Source organism: Suricata suricatta, chromosome 3 (genome assembly GCF_006229205.1).
Source record: "Suricata suricatta isolate VVHF042 chromosome 3, meerkat_22Aug2017_6uvM2_HiC, whole genome shotgun sequence".
In the NCBI taxonomy this organism is placed as follows: domain Eukaryota; kingdom Metazoa; phylum Chordata; class Mammalia; order Carnivora; family Herpestidae; genus Suricata; species Suricata suricatta.
In genome coordinates, this window is record NC_043702.1 from 105,132,269 (window position 1) to 105,137,494 (window position 5,226).

The 5,226-nt window shown below is 38.9% G+C and overlaps 1 long non-coding RNA gene across 1 annotated transcript in view; it reads left to right on the forward strand.

The window, feature by feature from the left end:
- The window catches only part of LOC115286574, a 9,970-nt gene extending 7,595 nt beyond the window's left edge, over window positions 1-2,375 (forward strand). Inside the window, exon 3 of the long non-coding RNA XR_003906144.1 lies at window positions 2,048-2,375. This is a non-coding gene — a long non-coding RNA (uncharacterized LOC115286574). The remainder of the gene's footprint in view (window positions 1-2,047) is intronic.
- Window positions 2,376-5,226: the final 2,851 nt, after the last annotated feature.

Consider the following 5,226-nt stretch of genomic DNA (forward strand, 5'->3'; position numbering starts at 1 on the left):
CCATATGTTTGCACTCATAGGTCTAGCAGGAAAACAAGAGAGACCTAATGGAGAACCAGGGGGAACGGAGGAGGGAGAGAGAGTTGGGGAGAGAGAGGGATGCAAAACTTGAGAGACTATTGAATGCTGAGAATGAACTGAGGGTTGAAGGGGAAGGGGGAGGGGGGAAAAGAGGTGGTGGTGATGGTGGAGGGCACTTGTGGGGAAGAGCCCTGGGTGTTGTATGGAAAACAATTTGACAATAAAATATTATGGAAAAAAAAAATGTATGCCCTGGGCATCTTGGAGAAATGGCTGTTTCTTGGACTCGGAAGGGAAGTATTCAAGATGAGCCTGGAGCATCTAGTAGTTCCAGAAAGTAATGAAGGAAAAAACAAAAGAACACACAATGATGGGATTATGTCAAAGGGACACAGGAGTCAATTCAAAGAGCTCCAAACAACCGAATCTGGAACCATTTGAGCAGACCCAATAAAGTTGCATTGGATAATAACCCAGAGTATAAAATCAATAGCCATGAGTCCATTCTGATATAAATGAACAATTGAATGAATAAGTAATTAAATAAATGAGAACAGGCAAATCATCCATGGATTCCAAATAATTTGTGTAATACTCCTCCCTCAAGGAGGTAGAGCATAATTTCTCATCTCTGCAGGGTAGGTTGTGCATAATGACTTCCTTCCAGAGACCATGAAAAGAAGTGGGAAAAGAGTACTTTAACAGTGGAGAAACCTAACGAACACTACCTTACCTCGGCCAAGTGACCATGGCCAATCCCAACAGTGAGGGTGTATCAATAATATGTGCCTTTGATACAGTATAATGAAAATGGCACCTTACCTCTGTGGTCTTCAACCCCAAAACACATAGCCCCAATCTAATCATGAGGAAAACATCAGACAAATCTCAACTGAGGGGTGTTCTACAAAATACTTGAACACTTCAACACAGTCAAGGTCCTCAAAAACAAGGAAAACCTGAGAAACTGTCACAGACAAGAGGAGTCTAAGGAGATATGACAACTAAATGTAATGTAGGATCCTACATGGGATTCTGGAATGGAAAAGGGGCATTAGGGAAAAATGTGAATAAAGTATGAATATCAGTTAATAATAATGTACCAATAGGAACTCATGAATCATAACAAATGCATTACACTCATGTAAGATGTTAATAAGAGGAAACTGGGTGCAGGGTACATAGGAAATCTATACTCTCTTTACAACTTCTCTGTAAATCTATAACTTCTAAAATAAAGAGTGTGGGTTTTTTTATGCATGTCCTTGGACCCAGAAATTCCATTTGGGGAAATGTATCCTGAGGAAATAAAGATGTAAACAAAGAATAAGTTACAGATGTGAAGTCTGTAATAGACTAGACTAGAAATAGCATAAGAGATCAACAGAAGACACCTAGTGAGCAGTGTATCCACACAGCCTACAGACAGTTATCAGACTTACAAAGAGTGTTTCAGATATAGCCAATTTTCTCCATATTATGTTTTAATCGCAAAATAACAAAGGGTGCTAATCCATATTTGAAAGTAGCGATGTAGGGAAACAGATAAATAAAACAGCTCAAAGTATAGGCACAAAATATTAACGGAGGCTGTACTCCTTTGGAGCATTTTCCAATTTTTCTGTGATGAGCAAGCTGAAATTTCCAAGAACGAACTAGATGACCAAAATAAGCTAGCGTGTCCACAGCCCACAGTCATTCTCATTGTTCAGCATGGGGACTTAATTGTCACCATATGTGCCATTTTGGTTGTTAAAAACTTTTTAAGTCACTTCTGTAATAAGAAAACAGGTGTACTTATTTTTTAACTATTATACTGTTCGTTTTTGTATAGACTCCAGTGAATTAGAAATAAGTGTTTCTTTGTGAAGCGTCTGTGCAACTTTCCAGAAAAACTGGGGGAATAGGGAGACAATTCTACATTCCTGCAGAAAGCCAGCAAACCCATGTCCTTAGCAGATGTCTTCCTCCCCTTTCTCCCCTCTATTTAACCCTACCCTCACCAGCACTTTCTACTCTTTTCCAGAAAAAAAATAAGTCAGCTCAGAGAAGTCAAGGCACGAGCCAAGTCTGGACAATGCCCTGGAGTTTTGTTTAGTTCCTTCCTGCCTGAAAAAATTGTTGACCACCTGATGACTCCTTGTCACTGGACTTGACCAGCAGCCCATTTACCTGGGCTCTCCTCAGTGATAGGTGCAGTTGGGAAAAAAGATTACAGGGTGACCTTTCAGTGGAATTCTGGCTAGTCGACCCTCCAGGAACTGTCTGATTTTATGAGGATGTGGGCCCTTGGTTGTTTTTAGTTGGGCTATTTGGCAAGCCTGGAGAGAGAGAAATTAAATTTCTGAAGGCTGGTGGTGATTAAGGTTTTCTTTTTTCTTTTTCTTTTCTTTTTTTTTTTTTTTTTTTTTTTTTGGTCCATAGCAATGCAAATGGATTGTATCCAGTGGAGAATACAATCTCTGTAAACCCAATTATCATTTGAACTGGCTCTCTTGTTCAGTAGTAGTTAAATAAACTCTTCAAAGTGTTTATTTTGTATGAGAGTCATAATTAAAATTAAACCTCTTTGAAAATGATTCCTTAGTAGTTTCCAATGTCCCACGGATACCAGTGGACTCACTGGCCAGAGCCCAGTAAGTGACCTGCTGGGGATGGCACTTCCTGGTTGCTGAGCTCAGACAGAGCCTTCTAGGCGCCCAGAGTGAGTCCCAACCCACAGCAGAACTTTGCCTTCGCCCACCCTCTGTCTCTCTGCTTGTTTTTCTAATCTTTATTGAATTTGTTTGGTTTTTACTTCTGGTTTTTGCATGACCGCTAATATATTCTCCATTCTTGGCAATGGTGGTTGAAAATTTGGTTTTACCATCAGTCTAACCACTTGGTGATCTCTGTAGACAGATGATAGTGATCTAGCCATTTTGGGGTGAGAAACAACAGAAGATCCAGCTTGTTAGTCTTTGTCTGTTTGAGGCTCAAGTCCATTAAGAATTTCATGCCCCCCCCCCCGAAAAGAATCTCTTTGAGACCTAGATTGGTCAAATTTTGTGTTTATTTTTGGCCTGTGGCTGAAACTGTGGGATAGAAGCCAAAATCTCTTGATGTGTCTGTCCATCCAAGTGTCTATGAGCCTACCGTGAAAAAGGCCCTGACCTCTTGGTATATGAGGGTAAAATACATTAGGTTCTTATGTCTCTTAAATCAAAGGAGCCCTATTCTGATTCATTTATAGGGAAAAAAGTAAGCACTTATTAAATCTAATATTCCTGACTTAATACTTCTGAGTGTCAAGCTTTGAAAAATATCCTTCATAAGGAAACTGCTAACTTAGAAATGTTTTATAAATCCATATTCACATAAAGTAAATCACATTAGCTTAACAATCTTGGTTTTAAAGAAAAAGGTATTTTTTTCTTTGATTTATCACTGTTAAGTACAATGCAAGTACACATTTCCTTTCCTTTGCTTTATCATGAAGAGGATAGTTCATCTGAATAGTTACTGATGATCAAAAAGCTGGCCTTCTCTTACATGGTACAATGATAAAAATCATAAATTGATGTTTCTCTAAATTGAACCATTATTCAGACAAATTTACCATATATTTTGTGGTATATTTGACTAAGTTAATTTCCAATATCTTCAGATAACTTAAAACCCTAAACTGATATTGCATGGAGCTAATTAATTGACACTCATTAGCTACCTAGGTAATTTCTAAGATATGATAGTAAAACATAATTATTAAGCATAAATTTGTTTATATTATTTTGCTTCTTATTTTTATATGTTACACATAGTCCAGATATTTAGTTACATTGACAAATGCGTTCAAGTTTGCCACTTTAAGAAATAAAATGGATGCACGCGGCTGCAGAGATGTGTGCTGCTTGTGCCCACTGCTCAGTCTGCTCACAGACTGGACAGAGGTAGTTCTCAATTTTCCACCCACCTCCCGTTTTTTTGCTGTAAAAGGGAAGTTGGTTACCTCGGATAAAAGTTATCATTAGGGGTGCCTGGGTGGCTCAGTCGGTTGAGCATCCGGCTTCAGCTCAGGTCATGATCTCATGGTTCGTGGGTTCGAGCCCCCGTGTCAGGCTCTGTGCTGACAGCTAGGTCAGAGCCTGGAGTCTTACTTCAGATTCTGTGTCTGACTCTCCCCTGCTCATGCGCTCGCTCTCTCTCTCTCTCTCTCTCTCTCTCTCAAAAATAAATAAAACATTAAAAAAATTTTAAAAAAAGATATCATTAGTATGGGTGGTTGATGCTATATACAAGCCAATAGTAACAAAGAAATACAATTGTGTATGAGCTTTTGTTTTGTGAGGCAGTAAAGAGAGGTTTTGTTCAGGAATCTGAAAGAGAACACTGAAGGACAAAACTGAAAATGTACATTGCATTTGCCTTGGTTTATAGCACCTGAGTCTGAAATAAAACCATGAGATAACGTTTAAAAATTTGGCAAAACTCACTCATTGTTGATGGGTTTGCTGCCTTAGTTTATTGGTAAGTGCCTTTGTCTACAATGCAGAAGGTGATTCTTTACCTGTGTGTAATCAGCCCAAACAGCAGGTAGCTTGAGTGCTACCATAAAAACAGATGTGTTTTATGTTGACTTTATTGTGTCTCTGATTATTAAAAAACAAAATAAACACAAAACCTCACTTGTGAAAGAGATGTAGGCCTTCCAAATGATATTACCTAGTTCTACATTCATTTTATAATATATCCTTCTTTCTTTCTTTCAATTTTTATTTAAATTTCAGTTAGTTGACATACAGTGTAATACTAGTTGCAGGTGTATAATATAATGATTCAACACTTCCATGCAGCACTCTGAGCTCATCACAGTAAGTGCACTCCTTAATCTCTATCACCTATTTCATCCATCCCCCTGCCCACCTCCTCTCTGGTAACCATTAGTTTGTTCTTCATAGTTAAGAGTCTGTTTCTGGGGTGACTGGATGGCTCAGTCAGTTAAGTGCCTGACTTCATCTCAGATTAGGATCTCACGGTTCATGAGTTCAAGCCTTGCATCAGGGTCCATGCTGACAGCTCAGAGCCTGGAGCCTGCTTCAGACTCGGTCTCCCTCTCTCTCTGCTGGTACCCTGCTCATATTCCATCTCTCTCTCTCTCTCTCTCTCTCTCTCTCTCTCTCTCTCTCTCAAAAATAAAAATAAACACTAGAAAAAAAGAGTTGTTTC